Raw genomic sequence first — 25,808 nt, 5'->3', positions numbered from 1 at the left:
CGGCATATGGAGGTTCCCAGGCTAGGGGTCGAATCGGAGCTGTAGCCGCCAGCCTATGCTAGAGCCACAGCAACGCCGGATCCGAACCACGTCTGCAACCTACACCACAGTTCACGGCAATGCCATATCCCTAACCCACTGAGCAAGGCCAGGGATTGAACGCACAACCTCATGGTTCCTAGTCGGATTCATTAACCACTGAGCCAGGATGGGAACCCCCCGTCTCACTGTCTTTAATGTGCATTCATGGTTGATTCACCCAACCGCTTCCCATGCAGAGGTAAACACATATGTGTATCTACAGGTATTAGGCACCTACTGTATGCCAGGACTAGAGAGCACCGTGCTGACCTGGCTCTGGGTCCTGGGCTCTTGTTATCATCGTCAGTCTAATGACCCTCTCCTTCCCTCCCATCATTCCCTTCCACTTCCCCCAGGAAGGCTTGGCTCTGAAGCTCACTGGCGCCTGGAACCCCTCATGTGCCTACCATCCTGCACTCAGCCTGTCTCCTCTACACCTACACCGAGCATCTGCTCCCCCTCCCACTTCCTGGGGAGGAGCCACTCCTCCCAGCAGGGGCCCTCTACCTGTTGAAATGACGAGGGGCCATGGGCCACAGACATACTTGGTTAATGCAGATATGATGAGATAGATTTAGGCTAAGACCAGACGAATGAATGGAGAAGTGTTTTATAATGTTAATTATTTGTATTTGTACGTATTTTGACAGCTTGCAAAAACTGCCTTTTCATATAAAACCTCATTCAGTACCCACAGCTCCCAATCCTAATGGTTTTAGTTGTCCTAGGGTCTTGTGAGGGTAGCAGTCATGTCCAGCGATGTCAGGAAGACTAAAGTGGAAAAGATAGAAGGGTCCTAAGAAATTTAGCATCCTGGTTTTCACCCCTCATCACCCTAGGACCTATCTAAACCCTTTACCCAGTTGCTAACAACTGTCAAGGATCCATTCTGCTTTTTTAAAATGATGTATAGAAGAATTTTGAAATCCATGGTGCCAATAAGAAAGAAGAAATCTAATTGGTCTGATTTATTCATTATTTTTCAATTCATAGCATCTTAAAATACTGCCTTATTTTATTTCATTTTATTTACTTTTTAGGGCTGCACCCACAGCATATGGAAGTTCCCAGGCTAGGGGTTGAATTGCAACTGCCGGCCTATGCCACAGCCACAGCAACGCCAGATCTGAGCCACACAGCTCACAGAAATGCTGGATCCTTAACCCACTGAGCAGGGCCAGGGATCGAACCTGTGTCCTCATGGATGCTAGTCAGATTCATTTCTGCTGAACCATGATGGGAACTCCCAAGACTGCCTTATTTTAAAATGAACTTTGGAGTTCCCGTCGTGGCGCAGTGATTAACGAATCCAACTAGGAACCATGAGGTTGTGGGTTCGGTCCCTGCCCTTGCTCAGTGGGTTAACGATCCGGCGTTGCCGTGAGCTGTGGTGTAGGTCTCAGACGCGGCTCGGATCCCGCGTTGCTGTGGCTCTGGCGTAGGCCGGTGGCTACAGCTCCGATTCAACCCCTAGCCTGGGAACCTCCATATGCCGCGGGAGCGGCCCAAGAAATAGCAACAACAGCAACAACAACAACAACAGACAAAAAGACAAAAGACAAAAAAAAAAAAAAAGAACTTTATTTGGAGTTCCCGTCGTGGTGCAGTGGTTAACGAATCCGACTAGGAACCATGAGGTTGTGGGTTCGATCCCTGGCCTTGCTCAGTGGGTTAACGATCCAGCGTTGCCATGAGCTGTGGTGTAGGTTGCAGACGCGGCTCGGATCCTGCGTTGCTGTGGCTCTGGTGTAGGCCGGCGGCTGCAGCTGTGATTTGACCCCTAGCCTGGGAACTTCCATATGCCGCGGGAGCAGCCCAAAGAAATAGCAAAAAGACAATAAAAAAAAAAAGAACTTTATTTAAACTCTATTGGGCAACTATTTTGTGTTTCTTCCAGTTGCCTCCGAGTTGACATATTTGCACAATGTGTTACATGCAGAACAATGTGGAAGACAGTTGTGTGAGTTAAAAAAGATTCCAAGGTACAAAAGAAACTCCATTGTGCTTTAAATGAACTATTGATTTGGGGTTCATTTAACTTAGCAGCAATAACGGCTCAGCAGGCTTTCCCTGCTTCTTTCTGTTCATCCTTTCCCTAAACTAGCTAATGAAATTTTATCCATTAGCATTTCCCACTTAAAGCAGTAATCTCTTAGCTGAAACACACCAACCATTCCTTCAGATGCTTTCTTCTACAAAATAATACAACGTGATATGTGATACGGAGTGCTAATCTCATCCAGTCGTCTCATTTCTCTCTGGTTCCGACAAATCCATTCAGCTGCCCCAAACCCACGCTGAATACTTGCTTATTTAGCATAAAGTTATTAAAAGAAGAAAATGAAAAGGTAATGACACCCCCTTGTTGAGGCACTGAGCATGGAGCTGGCTCTGAGTCTCCCCTTTGGAAAGTCATTTTGCTGCATTTACTCTCCTGTGACAACACGAAAGCCACAGCAGATCCAAACCACTGAATCGAGGCTTCTCTGATTTAGGTTTGAAAGGAGGGGTAAGCTGGGGTTGACCTTCAATAGTTTGAGATTGTGCATCTGTCAAAACATTCCGAAGTCAGGGCAGGGAAGAACAAAGGGAGATGTGGTGGATTTTTTTTGTTTTTAATTAAGCTATTAATACTTGCCAGGCTGGATAGAGTCCTAGGGACACACTGGAGGTTTATATATATTTTTAATCTCGCAGCACAAAAAGAGTGCTCTCCTTTGCAGTTGGCACTTACACTCTGAACCAATTAATTTTGTGGCTTTGCTTCTTTTCAAAAGATCGCTGGAATGTTTTCAAAAGAAAAGAATTTTTGAGACTTAGTATCTAAATCATCTCTCTTTGGGGGCTGATGTAGATTTGCTGGTGGGTCTGGAGCTGGCTTCTTGGGAGACCCGGTTAGTGGGGCTTGTTCGTGCACGTGGCTTCCATACCTTCTGCTAGGTCCTCACTGCCTGCCATTCGTGGGGACAGGAACCGGGAGCTGTTCATGGCCCTGGATTGGTTCCTGGAGGATCTTTAGTTAAAGGCTAGATGGGATGCTCAGAGCTGATAAGAAGGCCAGCCCAGCTCACAGTGGCCTCTTCACACTCTGGCTCCAGGCTTCCTTTACGAGGGCTGGATGGTAGTGGGAGGTGAGGTTTGGGGCCACATCTGGGGATGAATAAATGTTCGATGCTAGATCTGGTCCTCCATCTCTAAACTGGGAGGCTACCTATATAGAAGAGCCTGGGTGGAGAGTCTTTCATGTAGAGCCCTGCTTAAGATAGAAGGTCCCATGGAGTATCAGTGTGTCTGCCCCCACGACAGGGTGTGTGTGTGTGTGTGTGTGTGTGTGTGTGTGTGTGTGTGTGTGTGTTTGCACATCTCTCTGGGGTAAGTGCCATAGGCCATTTCCCAATGGAAATTTGAACAATGGACCCTGGGTGGAGAATGGACGTCTGTAACACTAAGGACACAGCAGAAAGAATGGTATTTTTATTTGACTCTGTTTATTTGATAAGTGAAGGTTTTTCGGTGTTTTTTTTTGTTTGTTTTGTTTTGTTTTTGTTTTTGTTTTTTTGCAGCAGATTGAGAACTCTTGGAGGTTCAGACCCAGAGGGAATTGGTTACACCCCTGAGCTTACTGCATACAGATGGGGAGGCCTTTCTAGTGAGCTTCCCTGGGAGGAGCCATAGCACGTCGGGCTTGAGGGGTTGATGACACTGGTCTCTGCCTGCCTTCCCTTCTTCTTCTCTCTCTGGTGGATGGTGCTCCTTGGAGACGGTCGAGTCTGGGAAGCCACATCCTATTGTCCACTCCTGCTGGCACATGCAGGCCTAAGATTAGGAGACACACCAGAGGGCTGGAAGCCAGGGAATAAGAGCAAAGTTGGGAGTGAGAGAAGCTGAGGAAGGTAGGCATGGTTTAAGGCACAGACCTGCGTGAGGAGCAGCCATAGCACATTCTAGATGATTCATACTTGAGCAGAGCCATGGACAGCAGCAAAGAGCAAGACACAACATTTGATGGATGGATGGACAGGTGGATGGATGGATGGACAGATGGATTACTAGGCGTTCATTCATTCAGTAGTATTCAGCATTTACATGTGCTGGGAGCTAGAGCCACAAACCTAAAAGACCTAAACCCTGCCCTCAGGACACACGTGGTTTAGGGGAGGGAGTCCAAGGTGCCCTGGAGGCAGGTAGCTCAATTCTGCAGGAGGACAGTCAGTGAGGTGGGCAGGGTCCTGGGCAGTAGATAGTCTGTGACCACATCCTCTGTATGATGGATCATCAGTCATTTCAGATGATTTTAGTAACAGAGTTCACAAGCATTCTTTCATTGTTTATTCAAATCAGACCAAATTGAGAAGATTGCTTCACCTTAGAGCATTTCGCTCACAATTGCTAGATAAATCTAGGAGGAATATTTCCTGGTTCAACTAATTTTTATGCCTTTCTGGTCCTGGGCATGGTTGACTGTGGGGTAAGGCAGCCGCCAGCTCCTGTCCACGTTTGCTTCTGGGGGTGACTTTATCGAGTCGAACATGCTTCTTGTGTTACATCATGATGTCTTGGATGGGTTAGGGGGGTCCTTCACTCCCAAAACATACAGTGGCCCTTAATGATCCTGAACATAGAGACACATGAAAGCCTGATGGTGAAGGACATGATGCATTTCCACAGTTAATTCCTAGTGTCTAAATATTTAAAACACCCCATTTGTGAAGAGGCTGCCTTTAATGCCACGAATCTGACGCTTTGGGTCACCAAGAAATGGGCCACTGAGGGAATGAAAAACTCCTTGGCATGATAGGATATTAGAGGAGATCCTTCAAATGGAATTGGGTTAAAAATCACAGAACATCACCAGATGTATTTTATAAAAAGTTAATTGAACTCAATTCCTTGATATATTAATTGGACTCAATTCCTTGATACAAAAAATAAGGCAGGTATCATGTATGAGACGTTTCTAGATGTCATCCAGTTATTTCTGTATCTGCACTGATATTATCATCATGTGATAGATTCGAATCTTCACAATCCTAACTTGAGGAGTGCCAAAATAATAACTTTTTTTGGTCTTTATAACTGATTAAAATCACACACCTCATGAGGCAACTTCTTTGGGTGATGGAAATATCCTCTTGTCTTGATTATGGTGATAGTTACAGGACTTCTAAACATTTGCCAAAACTCATCAAACCATAAACCTTAAAAGAGGGCATTTTGCTACATGTAAATGTTTCTTTTTTTGCATTTTTAAAGATTTATTGGCGTATAGTTATTTATAACATTGCGGTAATTTCTGCTGTACAACAAAGTGACTCAGCCACACATATACACACACATCCATTCTCTTTCAGGTTCTTTTCCCACATCGATTATCACAGAAAACTGGGTAGAGTTCTCTGTGCTCTACAGCAGGTCCCTGTTGGCTGGTCACTCGTACACATCCGTGTGCAGATGCCAATCCCAACCCCTTCCCCCACGTGTCCACTTTGGTAACCACACACTTGTTTTCAAAGTCTGTGAGTCTGTTTCTGTTCTGCAGAGAAGTTCATTCGTATCCGTTTTTTAGATTCCACTATAGGTGACATCATATGATGTTTGTCTTTCTCTGTCTGTCTGACTTCACTTAGTATGGTATCCTTGTTGCTTCAAATGGCATTACTTCTTTTTTTTTAGTGGCTGAGCAATATTCCATTGTATCAAACTCTTATTTCCATTGATGATGGAAATCTTAATCATTTAAACTCAAAATAAACTCAGTAAATGCCAACATAAAGCTGAGTTTCTCCTGCTCAAAAGCTGGTCAGTTTAGGATTCTTCTCCTTCTGCTCCCTTTCTGACTCCGTGTGGACACCTCCGTTCCTGGAATTCGCCCTCAGGTGTGGCCAGGACCCTGTGTGAGCAGCACCTCTGCTCTGTCTGGCCATCACGGAGGCGTCTCACTCTGCCTCCTTTTTGGGCACTGCCTCTTCCCTCCTGACTCCTGCTGAAGGAAACCCAGAGTCCACCGTGCCTTTGGTTTTCACTCGTAAACCTCCAATGAAAAGGAAGTTTCGTACTTCAGTCTCCTCCTCAGCCGTGAGACATTTCAACATAGCCTTGTGACTAAGGAATTACACATCCCCATGAAGAGCAGACTGTATATAATGTAAATCCATATGTATATGGATGCTTGGACTTTTAACTCTGTGCATGCAGTAAGCAGCAAAAGAAGAGTCCTAGATTCTTTGAAAGGAAATCCTAAGAATGGTATGTGTGGAGACGTTAATGCTTGGAGGTGATGCTGGTGAATCATCATTAACAAACACGTGGCACAGACTCTGGCCTGAAATGATGTTTGGAAAAAACAAACCTGCAGGGGAAATTTGAAAGATGTTTGTGTCCCTAATGAGATGTGTTAAATCTTCTCAGCCACACGTTTATAAGCCCAAAGAATGCTGAGCTTTGCAATGAGACAGGTGCTATGTAATCCTTGAGAGATGGGAAATGCCTTGAAATGAGGGTAAATATAGGCGAATATGAGGATGAGCGTGTTGCCGATGATGACACTAAGAACACAAGTGAAAAAATGTCCCCAGATGGAGAAAGTAGGTAATAATGAACTGGATGACAGTTGTGGCAAAGAGAAGACAAGCATTTTCCTTTGTGCTGATGGCAGATGAAGATTTCAGAGCAGCTGAAGCTACTGACTAATTGTCAGAAAGAAAAATTCAACATCAACTGTGGTAAAAAGACCATTTTAAAATTTTTGGCAGAAGGGTCCAGTGTATACAGATAACCTAACTCAGCAAGCTGACGCCTTCGAATCCTTTTAGCTAGGGGGGTGATAGATACATTAGTAACCACTTAGAACCCAGTGCTTCAAGAATGGTAATTGGTGGTCAGAATGATTGATTAGTAATACTTGCCTTTGCGCATGTTCAGGCAGAATGGTCTCTTCCACTCTGTCTACAGTACTGACATCTAGATGCCCATCCTTGTATTTTTCAAGTATTTGAGCTTGTTGTAAGTTGTCTTCCAACCCCCAGTTTGCCCTTACACATCACATCACAGTGGGATCCCTCAGGAGTTCACGTCTCGTGTATGGGTGTCTCTCTCTTAAGAATAATTTGTCAGCCTCTACTTTTTCTGCAGCAGAATGAGGGTCTTTGAGCTAGAACATATGGCCCTGTCTTTAAACCAGTGACATCGAGCCCTGACTTTCCTGTCCAAGGACAGACACCCAGCAAAGGTTTCACTGGGATCTTCACTTGCTGTTTGAGGACACGGTGTTTTAAGGTGTGTCCAAACAACGCGGCGACTTTAAATTTTACTTCGCATCATTAGAGAAAGAAGAGTTTTATGTTGCTTTAAGGATCATGAAACAGTAAGGCGTTTTTAGAATCTCTTGGGATGTATTTAGAATTTAAAAAAAGAATCTACATGCTTTTGTTGCAGAACTGCATAGCCAATGCTTAGTGAATTATATTATCTAATACTATTAAAGTAGAGTAACTGTTACAGATTCCAGCAAAATGTCTGTTGCTCCTAATGGGATCATATTTTTTTCCCTTCACCTTCCAATTTAAACTATGTGACTCTTCTGGATGTAGTTTGAAAATAAAATTTAATGCTCATCTATGATAATCATCACTTTGTTCTAAATTTCTGGCACATTTATTTCTTTTTCTTTGTTTTGTTTTGTTTTTTTGATGCATGTTTTGATCCTTAATTTATAACAGCTTCTCAAAACAGTGTCGAGAAGTATCTGAGGCAGGTGCAGGGGCACAAGGCCCACAATGTGTGCGTGGCATGACGACCCCTGAGGGACATTGGAGCGTTGTTCCTGCTCTGAAATATAGTCTCCGTTCTAAATGAGTTCCCGTTGTGGCTCAGCGGGTTGAGAACCTGACATAGTCTCTGAGGATATGGGTTCGATCCCTGGCCTCGCTCAGTGGGTTGAGAATCCAGTGTAGCCACAACCTGTGGTGTAGGTCACAGATGCAGCTCAGATCCTGCATTGCTGTGGCCGTGGTGTAGTCTGGCAGCTGCAGCTCCGATTTGACCTTTAGCTTGGGAATTTCCATATGCCACAGGTGCAGCTATAAAACAGAAAAAAAAAATGTGTACTTTTAAAAGGCTTTAATATTCTTTTTTTTTTTTTTTGTCTTTTTAGGGTTGCACACTGGTGGCATATGGAGGTTCCCAGGCTAGGGGTCGAATCGGAGCTGCAGCTGCCAGCCTACACCACATCCACAGCTATGTGGGGTCCAAGCCACATCTGTGACCTACACCACAGCTCATGGCAATGCCAGATCCTTAACCTATGGAGCAAAGCCAGGGATCGGACTGGTGTCCTCATGGATACTAGTCAGGTTCATCATCACTGACCCACAATAGGAGCTCCAATATATTATTTTCCTATACAGACTTCCAGTCATGCTTGTCCACGTAATTGTGTCCATGAAGAATTCTACCGCAAGTTCTGGCTTCATTCACGCAGTTACACATGTTATAAAACTAGATCGTTGTAACAGGTAGTTTATCAGATTTCTTCGGTTGTCCTAAATTCATAAGTGTTCTAATTTTCTGCTTAAGCTCAGCTGGGTTTCACTCTGGGGCATCTTAGAACACGTAAGACTGCACAGAGGAACGGATTTATCTTCTCTGCTCGCACCATTTCCCGGTACACCACATTTGTCTTCTTAAAGGTCAGGCCTGATGGAAACAGGCAATGTTTCTCACTTACCTTGTTTTCTTACTTGTTGGATTTTCATGTCTGAGTTCTTTGGAAAATGTTAATGTGAATTTCTATAAATGCAACTGTTCAGTGGCACACAGGATGATTTATAAAGAGTGCTAGGATCTTGGGATAAAAAGTGCTCATAGTATCCAAGTTATTATTCATATTAGTAGTATCAACAAGAGCGCTCTCTCTCCTAATTAGTGACTTCCCCCAGTGTCTCAGAAATCACCCCCCTTCCAAGGTCAAATATAGTGGATTGTAATTTGCTGGTACTCACTGAACTCTGTTTTAAAAAATCATATTTAAATTTGCATCTCTCTAGGATCTTTATATTCCCCCCTTCTCAGGAGGGCCATTAAAAATCTCCATTATTGGAGTAGTAAATCTCCTTGAAGTAGCAGCATGAGTGACCAGCTGTGATTAGAACAGCCAAACTTCAGGGGGAAAAATTGCCACTTTCATCTAATTAAGAGAGAGAAGAGGGGTTTTTAAATTTTTTTTTTAATTTTTTTAAATACAAGTTTCTCCTAATAACTGTGAAAGTGTAGTGGTTAATGAAAGTGTGTAATTGCTAACAATAATTATTTTGAAACAGTAGTTCTGGGAATAGCCAAGAGTCTGTGTGAATGAGGTAAACATGAAATAGCCAAGTTCGAAAAGGGGGACACTGAAGAAAACGGGGCCACGTGCCACGGAGAAACGCATGGCCGCTGGAATAAACATTCTGATTCCATTCCAGGCGGTCTGACCCCATTCAAAGGGAAACTAAACATGAGAAAGGCGATACCAGATCTCTGACGTTTCGGTGGTGGTTTCTGAGATCCAAGGTGGCCAGGGGCCAGACCGAGTCTAACGTATTTATCAACCTCAGTCCAAAAATAACAAAGTCAAGTTTTGGCATGGACAGGTAATAAAAAGATTCCTGTGAACTCATGCCCACGATTATTCCTCTAACTTCTAACTGAAAAGACGCACAAACACAATTATTGGGATGGTCTCTGGATACCAGTTAGGAAGGACGGTGGGCGTGGTCACGTCTCGGTGTGCCCTTGTTGTTCTGGAGGTGAGTCGAGGTGGGACTTGGCCAGGAACACTGCCACCATAATAAGCCCCAGTTTCTTCTTCTATTAAAAACAAGAAATAGGAGTTCCCATTGTGGTGCAGTGGTTAATGTATCTGACTAGGAACAATGAGGTTTCGGGTTCGATCCCTGGCCTCACTCTGTAGGTTAAGGATCCGGCGTTGTGAGCTGTGGTGTAGGTTGCAGATGCAGCTTGGATCTGGCATGGCTGTGGCTCTGGCGTAGGCCGGCAGCTACAGCTCCGATTAGACCCCTAGCCTGGGAACTTCCATGTGCTGAGGGTGTGGCCCTGGAAAATACAAAACAAAAAACAAGAAATACCCGCCCCCCACCAAATAAAAAAAACCCAAAAAAACAAAATACCAATCAAGATTCCACTTCTAGCTAGGGCAGTCTAGCTTGGACCAAAATGACCATCCTGCTGACAACCAGAAACGTTCGGTAAATGTCTTTTTTGAGTTTTGAAGACACTGGAGAGCTGCCAAGGCAGTTAGGACTTGAGGGTCCACAAGCCTGGGGGGGAAGGCAATTCCAAGGAGGACCTGGTGACATTCAGCAGCGCTATCCTTCCTGTCCTTCACAAGCGGAAGCTTGGGTCAGAAAACCCATCGGGGAGCCTGAGATGCTGTGCAGAGATTTTGGAGGCTGGGGGGCCAGGATGCAGCCCAGCAGTGGAGAGACGCCCTCAGTGGTAGACGCCCTCCTAAAGTGGTACCTTTGTGTGGTTCTCTCCAAGCAGAGCCTGAGCAGGTCTGGCAGGTCATCAATAGGGCAAGGGACCGCAGAAAGCAGCCAGAGAGGAGAAGGGGAGAGGAGAAGAGCCCATGTACGTGCGCGTTCCTGTGGTCGGAACCTCAGGGCGCTGACGGCCCTGTGGCTTCAGCAGCCTCAGGGGAGGGAGCGCAGGTCCCAGGCCACACAGTTAACCTCCACCCCCGCCAGCAGGCTCGCTCCATCCAGGAGCCCGTTTCACACAGGAACTTTGGGACCGTGGCCAGGCCTCTACCTGAAAAATTACAGAAGATTATTGGAAAAATATAAAAAGACACAAATTATTAGAGATGTACTTTGTTCCAGGATTGGAAGAATCAATCCTATAAAGGCCTCACGTGTCTAATTGATCTGCAGTTTCAGTGCAATAGCAATCAAAGTTCCAGAAGCATTTTTTAATGGAAATTGGCAATCTTATTGTAAAATTTATGTGGAAAATGCAAAGAGTCAAATACACCCCAAATAATCTTGAAGATTATTAATCTTGAGAAAAACAGTTAGAGGCCTCGCACTAATAGATATTAAGATTTATTTGAAAGTTAAAGCAATCAAAACAGGATTAATTGGTACAAGACAGATAGAGCAGAGGCACAGGAAAAACCCAGAAAAACATCTACACAGCCTTACAAGCAGCATCAAGGAAAGGGTAGTCTTTCAGTAAATTCTGGAGTTCCTGTCATGGCTTGGTGGTTAACAAACCCGACTGGGATCCATGGGGATGCAGGTTCAATCCCTGGCCTCATTCAGTGGGTTAAGGATCAGGCGTTGCCATGAGCTATGGTGTAGGTCGCAGACATGGCTTGGATCCCCCGTGGCGGTGGCTGTGGTGTAGGTAGACAGCTGCAACTCCGATTAGACCCCTAGCCTGAGAACTTCCATATGCCGCAGGGGCGGCCCTAAAAAGCAAATAAGTGAATAAATCAATGAATAAATTCTGAGAGTCAATTGGGTATCATTAAAGGAAAAAAAAATCATGAGCCCTATTTTACACTAAACCTAAAAATAGATCCCATAAAAATTTAGGTCCAAATGTGAAAGGTTGTTTCTTGGGTTTTTTCTTGGCTGCACCTGTGGCATGTGGCGGTTCCCAGGTGACATCACAGCTGCAGCATCCTGGATCCTGAACCCTCTGTGCCACATGGGTGCTTCTAAATAATAAAATATCTAGAGGATAACATAAGAGAAAATCTTCATGACCTTGGGAGTAGATGTGGATTTAAAATTTTTAAAAATTGTGCTAAAATATACATAATGTGAAATTTACCAGTTTATTATCATTTTTTCTTTTTCTTTAGGGCCACACCCACAGCACATGGAGGTTCCCAGGCAAGGGGTCAAATTGGAGCTGGGGCTGCCGGCCTGCACCACAGCTACAGCCATGCCAGATCCCAGCTGCATCCGAGACCTACACTGCAGCTTGTCAATGCTGGATCCTCAACCCACTGAGTGAGGCCAGGAATTGAACCTGCGTCCTCATGGATACTAGTCAGATTCTTAACCTGCTGAGCCACAATGGGAATTCCCTGAAATTGCCATTTTAACCATTTTCAGATGCACAGGCAGTGGCATTAAGTACAGTCACACTGTTGTGACCCAGTCACCACCATCTCCAGAACTCCTTCCTCTTGCAAAACTGACACTTGGAACCCATTAGACACGGCTGCCCCTTCTCCTTTCTCTGAATCCGGCTCCCCGGCACTTCTTCTATGCAGAATCATTCAGTATCTGTCTTTTTGTAACTGGTTTCTTCCAGGCAGCACAAGGTCTTCGAGATTCCTCTGTGTTGTAGCAAGTGTCAGAATATCCTTTTTAATAAGGCTGAATGGTATTCCCTTGTATATAGACACACATTTTGTTTAATCTGTTCATCCATCAATGGATTAAAGTGATTTCAGTGGCTGCTACCTTTTGGCCACTGTAAATAATGCTGCTGTGAACAAGGGTGTATATAAATATAGATGAAGAATTTAAAGACAAAACAGAGAAAACACTCAGAACAAAGGAAAAAAGGTAAATTATACGACTTTAATTCTAAAGACGTGTTCCTCAAGACACCATTAAAAGAGTAAAAAGGCAAGTCACCAAGGGTGAGAAGATATTGTAAAATAAATATAAGCTAAGGACTTGTTTCTATAGAATGCCCACAAATTAACCAGAAAAAGGAAGGGCACCCCGTTAAAACATAAACATGATACTTGCATATGTCCTTTGTAAAAGAGGTTATCCAAATAACCAATAAACATGAAAATGTATCCAACTTTATTAGTAACCATGAAAATACAATGAAAACCACAACAAAGTGTCTGTGCACTGTTAGATGGCATGAACTGGAAAGGAATGACAATATGAGGTTTTTTTTGTTTGTTTGTTTTTTGCCATTTTTTGGGCCGCTCCCGCGGCATACAGAGGTTCCCAGGCTGGGGGTCTAATTGGAGCTGTAGCTGCCAGTCTACACCAGAGCCAGAGCAACACAGGATCCGAACCGCATCTGCGATCTACACCACAGCTCACAGCAACACCGGATCCTTAACCCACGGAGCAAGGCCAGGGATCGAACCCACAACCTCGTGGTTGCTAGTCGGATTCCTTAACCACTGCGCCACGATGGGAACTCCAACAATATGAGGTATTGATGAGCCTCTGGAGTCCCATGGCCTCTTACACGCTGAGCCCAGGACATCAACATTTTGGAAAACTGAGGTCCATCTACCAAAGCTCTATAAGCCAATTCTCCAACAGAAATGTACACACGTGTGCAAAAAAAGACACGTGTGAGAGTGTTCTGAGCGGTGTTATTTGTAATGCCCCAAACCTAGAAACAACTACTGTCCACAAATATTACAGATACATAATTTGGAAGAATATCAGCAATGACAATGAAGCAAATTCGGTTCAACAAAACAGTACGGATGAGTTTCATGAAGGTGGAGTGAAACAAGCCAGGCAGAGAGAGGACACACTGTACATGCTTCTGCTTGTGGTCCCAGACTTGGCAAAGGTGTCTGAAAGTATAAAAGTCAGGGCAGTGGGTCCACTGAGGAGATAAAGACTGGGATGGGCCATGGCGGGGTGGGGGACTTGGGTGCTGCTAAGGTTTTATTGCTGGCATGGATGTGTGTGCACTGAGTGGGTTGTACACTTAGAATTTGTATACTTTATATCTAGTTAACAAATAGTCTGTTTACAAATTATGTGTATATATATATATATTTTATGTAATATATATATATATATACATACATGTATTTCAATACATAGTGTATTCAGAATTAAAGCTACTGGGAGGCAAACACCCATGGTGGAACTTGCACATTCTGGAGGCAGATGCTGGGGTCTGAGTCCTGGCTCAGTCGCTCACTAGGTGTTGTCCTTGGGTAACTCATTTAAGTCCGTATGTCTCATTCTCTTCAACTGTAAAGCAAGAAAACACGTAGTGCTTACCTCATGAATTATCATAAGAATTAAGTGAGTTAATGTATTAAAACCCTTAGGAGGGTTTGCACATATTAGGAACTTTTATTACCATTAGTAGTAATAGTAGACAAAATAAATGTCGTGATGAAAATTTTAAAATCTTTTTTACTAAGCCATATAATTGAGGAGGACAAGAATTACACATTACCTGTTTGTGCATGTCCCACAAGGCATAAGACATGGTAATTTTCACAGTGATAGTAATAATATAGTAGAAATATATAGCCATAGTGTAATGCACTAGTATAATACTAATAGCAGTGCTATTATTCCTAGAGAAAGGAAGCATCCTAATGGTAACTGAGTTTATTTTTTATTGTACAGGTTGATGTTTTTTCCATTGAGGCAGTGGCTCTTGGAGAATTGGAGAAAATTTGGATTAGTCATGATGGGACAGGTCCAGGTAAGATTTGCTTAGTAAGAAATTTGTTTTTCAAATTAATTAAAAGTGTACCCTTTGATAAGAATTTTTTTTAAGTAGCAGAAAAGGCAGATGAAAGAAAAGATGAATGTACAGCCCATGTAAAATTGAGATGAGAAAATAGTTCTCTTTTAAGAAATTATACTTAGATGAAGTTTCGTCAGGTTAGATGTACTGTATGATTTTTAAAACTCACTTCTGCGTTATTGGGAAGGAAATGTCCTAGGAATACAGGAGCTTTACTGTGGTGTGTGTGTGTGTGTGTGTGTGTGTGTGTGTGTGTGTGTGTGTGTGTAAAATCTCTAGACCTAATAGGCAGTATTCAAAATCACATCAGTGGAGCAGTCCTGTGCCACAGTGGGTTAAGGATCCGGTGTGGTCACTGCAGCTGCTGTGGTGCGGGTTCCATCCTCCATCCAGGAACCTTCACAAGTTGAGGGTGTGTCCCCCCCAACAAAAATCTCACCTCTCAGGTTTCTGGGCAGGTGTTTCTCCTGGGTCCCCCCGGCACCCCCAGCACATTCTTCAGCAAACTAGCACCTTGGGAATCATCTGTGATTCTGTCTCTCTCCCTGCTTCTGTCCCTTCCACAGCTGTTAACTAGGTCTTGTCAATTCTCTTTCATTAATGTCTTTTTTGTCTCCCTTAGAACTGCTGAATTCAAACCTAAGTTTGACTCCGGAACCTGTGTTCTCTACTGCTCAAATGCAGCTAGGTGTTTTAACATCTATCATATAATCTAAACCATTTCTACATGCCTTTTTCCCTTACTGCTAGATTTGGAGGTTTTTGAAGTCTGGTATTATACATCAGTAATCTTTATTCTCTCAGTGCCTAGTTTAGTGCTTACTAGAATAGAAGCATAATTAATGACAATTTAATGAATGTATTTAAATTAGTGACATGATTTTAAGTAAATCTCTTTAAAAGGCATGAAGCGAGCTTAAAATGGCTTTTGCAAGAAAGAAGCGTGTGCATTTGGGGCCAAACCAAAGAGAAAGGAAGAAGAAAGGGGTAGAGCGAGTGTACAGGCAGAAAAGAGACAGATAAAAGGAGCTGGGGATCACAGGGAGGAGACTACGAGAAAGATGCAGAATAAGACGCTGAGTAGAGGAGGGAAAACGCCCTGTGCTGCCGCGATGCCCGGTCCCTGCTGAGGGCTGCGGCCTCCCCATCATCTTCACGAAGGATGGGGGCTTTTGCACCGAGATTTCCTGCTTTTATCCTGAGTCTCCCCCAAAACAGTGCCAGATGTGCAGAGCAGCCGATTACAGATGAGGCTGCAGATGGATCAGAACAGAGCAGTGAGGAGAAATCTCTGGCTTAACCAGGCTCTAGTTTTAAGTTATTGTGAGACTCCTATGGCGATGAGGGAAGCAACAGCATTGGGAGATCGAACCCAGAGATTTCAGGGCCACCGTGGAAGCGGAGGCACAGGTGCTGTGGGAGTGGGGGCCCCTTCTCGACGAAAGGCAGGCGAGGGGATCACACCAAGGGGCAGGTTTCTGAAGAGTAAGCTGTTATTACTGTGGTTGGTTGATAAAAGAATAAAAATGACCAAGGGAAAATTAAAGGGACATTGTGATTTTTAAATATGTTTAAGGAGCTAAAATAACTCGTAGAAAAAGCTTTAGGTGGAGGAAGCAACAAACTTCTGATTATTGATTTTTTTCAATGAAACATTGATTACTCAAATCTGCTCAGGTGTGGGAAAAACTTCAATTAAACTCTCCAGACCCTTTTTTAACTTCTCATTGTAAATAGAGAAGCTACTAACATTATTCTTTTATCTTGAGTATGATTGTATCTGTGGGTATCTAACCTCAAATAGAATAGAAAACTTTAGGAAGTTCCCCTGTGACATGAAGGGTTAAGGATCCTGCATTCTTGCAGCCGTGGCACAGGTCGCAACTGCTTTGTGGGTTGGATCCCTGGCCCAGGAACTTCCACATGCCACAGTGTGGCCAAAAAAAAAAAAAAAGAAAGAAAGAAAAAAGAAAAAAAAATTCAGTAAAGAGACTTATGTTTACAGCAAACTTTGTAAATCTTCAGAATATTTAGGAATCATCTGAGTTTTTTTTTTTTTTTTTTTTTTTTGTCTTTTGTCTTTTGTTGTTGTTGCAATTTCTTGGGCCGCTCCCGCGGCATATGGAGGTTCCCAGGCTAGGGGTCGAATCGGAGCTGTAGCCACCGGCCTACGCCAGAGCCACAGCAACGCAGGATCCGAGCCGCATCTGCAACCTACACCACAGCTCACGGCAACGCCGGATCGTTAACCCACTGAGCAAGGGCAGGGACCGAACCCGCAACCTCATGGTTCCTAGTCGGATTCGTCAACCACTGCGCCACGACGGGAACTCCCATCTGAGTATTTTAAACACAATAGCCTCTTGGGCTCACCCTGAAGATTCTGATTCAGTAGAGGTTGAATCATCAGAAAAATGCCTTTTTTTGGGAGTTCCCTTCGTGGATCAGTAGTTAATCTGACCAGTATCTATGAGGATGTGGGTTTGATCCCTGGCCTCGCTCAGTGGGTTAAGGATGATCCAGGGTTGCTGTGATGTAGGATAAGGATCTGTGAGCTGTGGTGTAGGTGGCAGATGCGGCTCGGATCTGGCGTTGTTGTAGCTGTGGTGTAGGCTGGCAGCTGTAGCTCCGACTGGACCTCTAGCCTGGGAACTTCCATATGCTGCAGGTGCAGCCCTAAAAAAAAGCAAAAAAAAAAAAAAAAAAATTCCTTTTTTTTTTTTTTAGTGAGTATCTTAGGGGATCCTGATTCCTGTGGTCTCAGACCACGTGTTTAAAACCTCTGCTTTCTGACGTAGGAGTTCTTTGTTTCGAGCCTGCTTTGCACAGGCTGTCTGTCACAGGCTGGATGTTTAGATGGGAGCAAGGCAGGTGGTCTGTGCCTCACAGCTGTGCCGGGTGGGACGGACACGTATGAAGCATGACACCTGGTCTAAGAGTGATCCTTAGAGTGGCAAGGGGACCTCTCCTGACCCAAGAACATGAAGATCCCCCAGAGAAGATGAACAGTGATGGGGGGGAGGTGGGGTGGGGGGCTGGGTTTGGCGGGACACTCAGGGGTTCCCTGACCGAGGGATGGGGCTGGTGACACTCAGGCAAGGGACGTTGAAAGCTGTCACTCTAACTGGATTTTTAAATTCTTTGACTAAACCCTTCTTCCTACACTCTTCACACTCTTCACTAAAAGAAAAAAAAATTACCATGATGCAGTATCTAGGCTGTGTTTTTCTTTCTTTTCCTTTTCAAACTTTGTATGAAATCAGTTCTGATGACCCCACCCCCCAATCTGAGCCCAGATGTTGCCGTGCCCGTGACCGCCTGTTCTTTCCTCTCCCTCAAGGCAGCCAACGTCCTTTTTTTTATATATATCATTTTTTTATTTTTTTTCCCTTGTTTTAAAAAAGTCTTTACTAAATATGTAGGTATCTTTAAATATACTTTTGATGGTTTTTGTGCTTTGTAAAAATTGTGGCATGTTATATGAAGTCTGTTGCAACTTGATTTTTTTTCCACTCAAGATTGCGTTTCTAAGATTTATCCACTTCTTCTGTGGTGTTATAATTCACTTTCATGACTCTGTAACATTCTATTGCATTACTACATTCATTCATCTCATATGTGGATAATTGTGTTGGCTCCAGTTCAACAGTCACACACACGCTGAAATGAATGTTCTTATGTGTGCGTGGCTCTGAGAGATGCCTAGAGAGGTGGTTTCCAAAAGGGGGGTGACTTGGCCACTGCTGGGGACACTGGGACATTGTTTGGAGGTTGTTTGGGGGCTGTCACCCTGGGGAGGGGGAGCTACTAGTGTCTAGTGGGTAGAGGCCTAGGAAGCTGCTCAACATCCTACAACGCACAGGACGCCCCTAATAAGGAATTGTCAGGCCCCTGAATGTCAGTGGTGCTGAGGCCAGAAACCTACTCTAGGGTAAGTCCACGGAAGCCAGCTGCAGGATCAAAGAATATGATCATTTGCAGCTTTTTCAAAAGAGATTATACTGTTTTACTGTTACCTAGAGTGTATAAGAATTTATATTAGGAGTTCCCGTCATGGCGCAGTGGTTAATGAATCCGACTAGGAACCATGAGGTTGTGGGTTTTATCCCTGGCCTTGCTCAGTGGGTTAAGGATCTGGCGTAGCCGTGAGCTGTGGTGTAGGTTGCAGACGTGGCTCAGATCCTGCGTTGCTGTGGCTCTGGCGTAGGCCGGTGGCTACAGCTCCAATTCGACCCCTAGCCTGGGAACCTCCATATGCCGTGGGAGCAGCCCAAAGAAATACCAAAAAGAAAAAAAAAAAAAAAAGAATTTATATTATGTCATATTCTCGCAAACACCTAGTACATTTATACACTTAATTTTTGCCTTTATTAATTGGGTCTAAGGTGGTTTGTATTTATGGTCTTACTTTGCATTTCCCTGATTTCTTAGAAAAAGAGCGAGCATTTTTTTTTTTTTTTCCGGCCCATGGCATATGGAGTTCTGGGGCCAGGAATAAGATTCAAGCCACAGTTGCCACTAAGCTGTAGCTATGGCAATGCTGAATCTGTAATCCACTGTGGGAGGCTGGGGATCGAACCTGCATCCCAGCGCTTCCTAGTTTATCTCACACTCGGTAATAGTCCCAACGTGAGCAGTTGTGATGACAGCTTTCCTACCAGCCCTCAGGAGCCCAGGGGTTTCTCCTCTTGTTGTTGCACCATCACCTTGGTCAGAGCTGGTCATAGCACAAGGAGGATGGGAGAGTTCCCGGCAGCAATGCCTTTCAGGCCAGTGGGGTGGAAGCTGCCCACCCTCTCCTCTGGTCACACCTCCTTACTGAGAAGTTAGCCTTCGGGTTTTCTGTAGCTGCAAAGTCCCCTGGGAAATGTGGGCTGGAGCCTGGCAGTGACTGAAGAAGGGGGTCAACCAGCAGTTACCCCCACAGTACCTTGTCTGATTTGGGGTATATTTTGCTGAACTGAAATCCTTAATTTTAATGTGGTTGCATTTAACAACATGGTATTTTTTTCTGATGACCAGCACATTTCATACCTTAAGGAAGCCTTCTTTCTCTACCCCTAAGATATTCCAGGTAGATAGATGGATGGATAGATAGACAGACAGACAGATATGGGTAGATATATATAAAGAGACATTCCTCTAAGCATGTGTGTTTATACACACACGTACTCGTTCATGTCCTGCCTCTCTAAGACTTAGAGGTCTGTCCACCCCACCTGTAGTTGATGTGTGTGGGCGACAGGAGGGTAGAATCCACTTTCTCTCTTTTCCATGTGTGGACTCAGTGGTACCCACTGCCTATCACAGACTCCTCCTTCTCCCGAGGGTTCTGTGGAGTCTACTACCATCCTTCCATCCCATTCAGGTGGTCTTTGCTTTGCATGGCTTCTGTCTACACTAATTCCAGGTACAATGATTAGTTAAATGACAGACATCCCCCAACAACATTGTTCCAATTTCAGTTCCCACAGTATGATCATGATAAATGCATAAAGTAGGAACTCCACTGCTGGCTCTTCAGGTCACCAGTCATTACCTAGGTAACAGATGCCCATCTGGAGCCCTGACCAATCACTGCACTTCTCTCAGAGCCTATTGGTAACTCATCACTGCCTCGTTACCACGGTTCATGCACAGACAGCAAAGCATGTAGCTGTACTGATGCCTCATCTCCTGATGGTAAACCCAGGGGACACTTTACAAAGGTGAGTAATTCAGAGATGAAAGCACAGCAAAGAAACAAAAAGGGGTAATGCTGGAAGTGAAGTTCAAGTCCAACCTAAGAGGAGTTATAGAGGAAGTCTCTGACTCTGGGAATATTGACACCGTCACCATTGGAGAGACTTCAGATAATAGCCAGTGGAATTCAGTGATGGGAACTTGTGACCAGGAACGGGGGAAAGTGATTGTGACACATCCTGGAGGAAGTGATGTCTGTAAAAACTTCACATTAAAGGAGCTCTCGGAGACATTTGATGGCCTTAAAAGCACAGAGGATAAAATGTTAGAAGCTAATCGAACCTTAGAAAAGAGTTTGACAATTTGCTAAGGCATAAAAAGATGCCTGCTCTTTATAGTGAGTTATAAGCCGAGAAGGGAGGCAAGCACCATTCAAATTACTCTTGATAATTTTTTTAACAAAGAAATACACCTTTTAATATTAGCTGTTTCTAATGTTTTAAATTATGGTGTGCTAATATTACTGTTGATTTTCTTTCATTTCCTTACACATTTATCGCTAACAGTAAGAGAGTTTTTGATGTCTTGGATGGTCTCAGTGTGTGGTCTTTTCATAGCTCTGCACTACTGCTCAAAGCAGTTACTTAAATGTCCAGGTCAATTCCCAGTCCTTTTGTTTCTGTTCCATCAGTCAACTTATCTTTGCCAACCAGTTCTGTGTTGTCTTATTTAGTATAGATTTTCTTTTCTTTCTTTCTTTCTTTTTTTTTTTTTTTGTTTGTTTGCCCCGAGGCATATGGATCCATGTTCCTGGGCCAGGGATCAGATCCGAGCCATAGAACCTAAACCGCGGTAGCTGTGGCAACACCGGATCCTTAGGCCACTATGCTGGGCTGGGGGGTCGAACCTGCCTCCCCGTCCACGTACATCTTGTAATGCACTCATCAAATCTCTTGTAAAACCCTAGGGTGAATCCGATTTAATTTTGTTCAAGTTTGAGAAAAACTGACATCTCTGTAATTTCTTCATGTTCACAAATGTAGGCCTGCTTTTTCTGTTTATGTCTTCTTTCCTGTCATTTCTTCCATTTAGGTAACTTTTCTATAAATTATACTACACCTGTTTTTGTTTTTTTTCTTTTTATGGCCACATCCGAGGCATATGGAAGTTCCCAGGCCAGGGGTCATCAGAGCTGCAGCTGAGGGCTATGCCACAGCCAGAGCAGCACTGGATTCGAGCCGCATCTGTGACCTACTCCACAGCTCATGGCAACTCCGGATCCTCTACCCACTGAGCAAAGCAAAGAATTGCACCTGCATCTTCACAGAGACAACATCAGGTTCTTAACCCACAGAGTCACAATTGGGCTCCATTCTTTTTTTTTTTTTTTTTTTTTTGTCTTTTTGCTATTTCTTTGGGCTGCTCCCGCGGCATATGGAGGTTCCCCGGCTAGGGGTCGAATCGGAGCTGTAGCCACCGGCCTACGCCAGAGCCACAGCAACGCAGGATCCGAGCCGCATCTGCAACCTACACCACAGCTCACGGCAACGCCGGATCGTTAACCCACTGAGCAAGGGCAGGGACCGAACCCGCAACCTCATGGTTCCTAGTCGGATTCGTTAACCACTGCACCACGACGGGAACTCCTGGGCTCCATTCTATGTCTGTTTTTAGATTTATCCTACATTCTTAAATTTTTACGGAAGTTGAATATTATTACTTTCATTGGGTTATGCTTCTCACCATTATTTTCAGGTCAAGAGAAATGTCAGGGATTTTTATAAATTTATTATATCTAATCATTTCCCTCTTCTCTCTTGATTCCACTATTTTCTGTAACTTCTTGGGGTGTTTAATTTAGAAAGTCAGGTTATACATGAATAATGACCATTCTGTTTCTTCTTTTCCAACAAATTACTTTTCATTCTTCTTTCTTCCTTTTTTCCCTTCTTTTTTCCCCCTTATTTAACTGCATGGACAGGTGCAATAACCAGTGATAACTTCGAAATGTTCACCATTAAGAATGATGATTTTGATGTTACATATTTAAACATATCAATCTTCTATAGATAATGCACTGAAATGCATTTTTGTGAATTTACTTCTTTCTCTATTTTTGGCTGTTAAGTCCTTTTTTTAGAATTTCAGGGTGAATTTGTGTCCCTGAGAGAAAGCCTTCTCTTTTCTTCTGCTTCCACTGCTCCGAGTAATTAGGAGGCTCATCCAGGCTTGCTTTCTCTGCTGGTATAATTTGGATGGCATATTTTTGTTCCCAAATTGCCTGACAAGTGTACTTAAAAAAAGAACATTTGGAGATTCTATGAATAAAAAAAAAATCACAACTACTAGTATATTTTATGCTGAGAGTCAACGTGATCTCCTTTGTCAGTTTTCACAGGAAATGGCTGGTTTCTTGAGTGCGTTGTTCTTAAATGTGAAGAGGAAGACGACAACCAGGAGGCACTGTTCCCGTGCAACAGGTGTGCTGTCACCGGTCCCTCACTGCGCGCGGTGATGCGCCCTTTGTCCAGGACTTCCAGCTGGACACCAGCCTGCCCCTCCATCTGTCTGGCCACATTGCACCCTCCTTTAAAACCTGAGTGGAAGGCTTGCACTCCCTAGGAAGCTGCTCCTTATCATGTTAGTAATTCTCTTTTTCTTTGTAACACTTAGTATTTTTCTCTTCTGGAATAGGCATGCTGCAATGAAAGGAAGCTGAATTAGGATTTCAAAAGCAGGTCTTTGAATCTCACACACTTGCTGTTTCCCACTAGTTCTGCAGACGTGGGTGCTGCTCTCAGCTTCTCTGAGGTTCAGTTTCCTCATATGTAAAGTGGGGATGATACTTGTTCCTCCTGGTTCATTGAATCATAAAATCAAATAAAGGAATATATAGGAACTGTGAACTCTAAGGCATTATCCAAATAATGGTGCAGATATAAGTTAAGAGAATTAAGTTGCAAGGGTAGCTCTGGAATTCATTGACCATTCATAGGTGTGTTACTTCAATTCTCCAATCCTCAATTTCAGAATTTTATGATAAGAATGATTAAGTAAGACCTACCTACTTTATAGGGTTGTTATAAGTAGACTATCAATATATCCTTAAACAAAGTGCCCTAAAAATGGAAATGATATAATTTCCCATCATTCTTCATTAGTCTGCAGAGTATGTTGATTCAGTCATTGTACAAATAGTAATTGACCACAAACCATAGCAGGAAGTGGGACAGTTGAGGAGTTTCAGCGATTCAGCAATATATGGTCCCTACCTGAAAGGAGTTTATGGAATCCCAGGTGAGAGCAGATGCTCCCATCCTAAGGGCCATGACAGAGACGTGTGTGAGAGCCCAGGTGCCAAGGTGGATGTCTCTGTGATTGCATGTTGCTGAATCCAGAGAACATGTGCGTTGCATTGTGTTGATTCATTTATTCCCCATCATTTATTCAAGCAGAACTTTGCACACCTCCTAGGTGTCAGGCAGGATACCACATCCTGGATATATAGAGATAAAAAAAAAAAAAAACCTGTCTTCAAGGAGTTCCCATTTTATGATGAGAGACGGGAGGAAGGATGTGGTCCTAACAAAGCTGGACAGCTGGGCAGCTGGATGTGCTCTGAGTTTAGCAGGCATCTGGGCATCTTTGACTCCTGAAGTGTTGTACACTTTTTCAGACACGCAGAGAAGCCCCTCAGTGGACTGAGTGGGTTTTACCTTACAATAGTTCTGATTCTAGGAAATACCCATTCTTCTGAAACTTATAAGGAGTTGCATTCTTACTTCTCTGAAGGAGATGTGTAACCCTTCGCAATCTTCTGTTTGTTTTCTTACTATACATCCATTTGACATGCAGGTGCATCACAGTCGTGATTGCCATTTTGTAACATTCAGGCTCTAGGAAGAGACCTTATATTTTTAGTTTATTCAAGAAATCTTTTCATTCCTTAATGGGGTGTGAAAAGAGCAAAGATTAAAGTTTTTCAGGGCTGGCTTTGAATTACAACTCTCACTGAGTAGCGCTAGGAGGCTCCGTTTCTTCTTACATAAAATAGCAATAATGACACCTAATTTGGCAAAGTTGTTTGAGGATTTCACACAATACACATAAATTACCTGCAGATATCTTGCAATGATTAGAAGCTCCATGATGATAAATGGTACTGCAGTAGAAACACTTTTAGATTAAAGAAATCTTTAGACACAATGCCATATGTGGAAAAGAGGTGAAAAATTTTATTTCTAGATTATATGTCAAGTATTTAGAACTCTCCAAATAATTACTTTTAAAACTCTAGGTCTGTACAGTCCAATACAGTAAGTAGATTTTGTAAATGATCCTCTGAGGACAGGCCCCTGCAAAAATCACTGCATTCACTACAAACTTGATTTGTTGGAAAATTCTACTGAGACTTTGGAGAGTTTAGAAGCAGGTTTTCCTAGTTTCCCCAGAATAACGTAGCCATTTAAACTCATGCCTCCTTCTACTAATGAGAAAAGAAAAAGTATCTGAAAAAGAAATTATTTAGGACTTTACTGCAGGGTCAGATGAAAATAGAGGGGGTTCTCTTCTGCCGTGGGGCCCTCTTAGGTTTGCAGCCCTGCCCTCTGTGTGCACAGGGTCTGGCACTTACCGCTCCCTGACCCTGTAGAGGCTCCCGGTGAAGCGAGAACTCTACGAAGCAACTCATCCCAGCCTCACCCGCGGCCTCAGAGGGGCTCCATGACACTTCTGTTCCACAGGTGAGGAAGCTGAGACGCCCAGAGGTCAGATTTCTTACCTAAACACGAACAGGGTTCAGGGCCGGGGGGTCTGACTCTTGAACTGAACTGTCCCATTGGGGATTAAAAGCTCGTGTCTGTTGAGCTCCTGAACTGCCCCTGTCCCAAATCAAGGTGTGAGGAGGTGTAAAAGGCATGTGCCAGCTGCCAGAGACGAGGAGTCAGTAAGACTGTGGTTGTGGAAGTCCATTCGGGCTGCTGTAACAGCACCCGGCAGTCCGGTGGCTTAGAAACGATGGACGTTTATTTCTCTTGGCTGCAGGGACTGCATGTCTGAGATCAGGGTGCCAGCCAGGCTGGGTCCCGCTGAAGGCTTCTTTCAAGCCGCCAGCTGCCAACTTGTTGCTGTGTCCTCCCTTGGAGGGTGGGGAGGGGCTCTGGAGCCCCCCGTAGACACTGATCCCACCCAGAAGTCCACCCTCCCAACTTTTACAGCATTTAGGGGAGACACAAAGATCCAGGGCCCGGCAGTCAGCTCAGTCATTTGTGGTATTGACTATATGTTGAAATGATTACAATTTCCATCATCAGTGGATTTTTTTTCTCCCACATGTGACTCATATTTTCTCTCGAAGAGTCCTGCTCTAGAGTCTGAGGGTTTAGCCACTGTATAGACCTACTGATCAGATGATGGGGAGAAATAAAGGCTTCCCTTATGGAAACTCCAAATGAGAAAGTTTACCGATTTTGAGATGTACTAGAATATTTGTGATGTTACCAGAGGATGAAAACTGCCCCCAAAAAGGATGAATCAGTGTAACTTTCAGC

At 43.8% G+C, this 25,808-nt stretch overlaps 1 long non-coding RNA gene across 1 annotated transcript in view; it reads left to right on the top strand.

The window, feature by feature from the left end:
• The window catches only part of LOC102166699, a 29,538-nt gene that overhangs the window by 2,932 nt on the left and 798 nt on the right, over nucleotides 1-25,808 (top strand). Inside the window, exons 2-3 of the long non-coding RNA XR_002343328.1 lie at nucleotides 14,454-14,532; nucleotides 22,649-25,001. This is a non-coding gene — a long non-coding RNA (uncharacterized LOC102166699). The remainder of the gene's footprint in view (nucleotides 1-14,453; nucleotides 14,533-22,648; nucleotides 25,002-25,808) is intronic.

Source organism: Sus scrofa, chromosome 4, assembly GCF_000003025.6.
Source record: "Sus scrofa isolate TJ Tabasco breed Duroc chromosome 4, Sscrofa11.1, whole genome shotgun sequence".
In the NCBI taxonomy this organism is placed as follows: Eukaryota; Metazoa; Chordata; class Mammalia; order Artiodactyla; family Suidae; genus Sus; species Sus scrofa.
Note: the sequence above shows the minus strand (reverse complement) of the source record. Positions and strands in the feature narration are given on the sequence as shown.